This window comes from Nematolebias whitei, chromosome 21 (genome assembly GCF_014905685.2).
Source record: "Nematolebias whitei isolate Nwh7 chromosome 21, NemWhi1, whole genome shotgun sequence".
NCBI classification, from domain to species: domain Eukaryota; kingdom Metazoa; phylum Chordata; class Actinopteri; order Cyprinodontiformes; family Rivulidae; genus Nematolebias; species Nematolebias whitei.
The window spans coordinates 290,524-291,023 of NC_056518.1; positions in this window are offsets into that span (position 1 = coordinate 290,524).

The window sequence follows — 500 nt, forward strand, 5'->3', positions numbered from 1 at the left end:
GAAGAGTAGCACTGGACTGCAGCCTTTTGTAGTAGGAGAGCCTCCTCCGTCTGATGGCCATCAGGTGTGATTAATTAGCAGCCATCTTGGAGGAGGAGCTGCAGGCAGTGGTACTCTTACAGTGGTATGGGAACTGCACCAGTCAGAGCCGGAAAGCTCCACAGAGGGTGGTGCAAACAGCAGAGGACATCACTGGTAGCAGTCTCCACACCATCCAGGACCTCTACCACAGCCGATGTCTGCGTAAAGCACGCAGCATCATTAAGGATCACACCCACCCAGCGCAAGGACTCTTCCATCTACTACCCTCGGGCAGACGATACAGGAGTCTGTTATCACGTACAAAAAGACTAAAAAACAGTTATTATCCACAAGCGGTCAAATTACTGAACTCTTGATAATAAACTCTTAATAAACCCACATCTGTGACACCTAATACTGTATGTTTATTGTTGCTGCACTGTGTGGCTGAATCAAGTATGTATCTACCTTAAAATCAT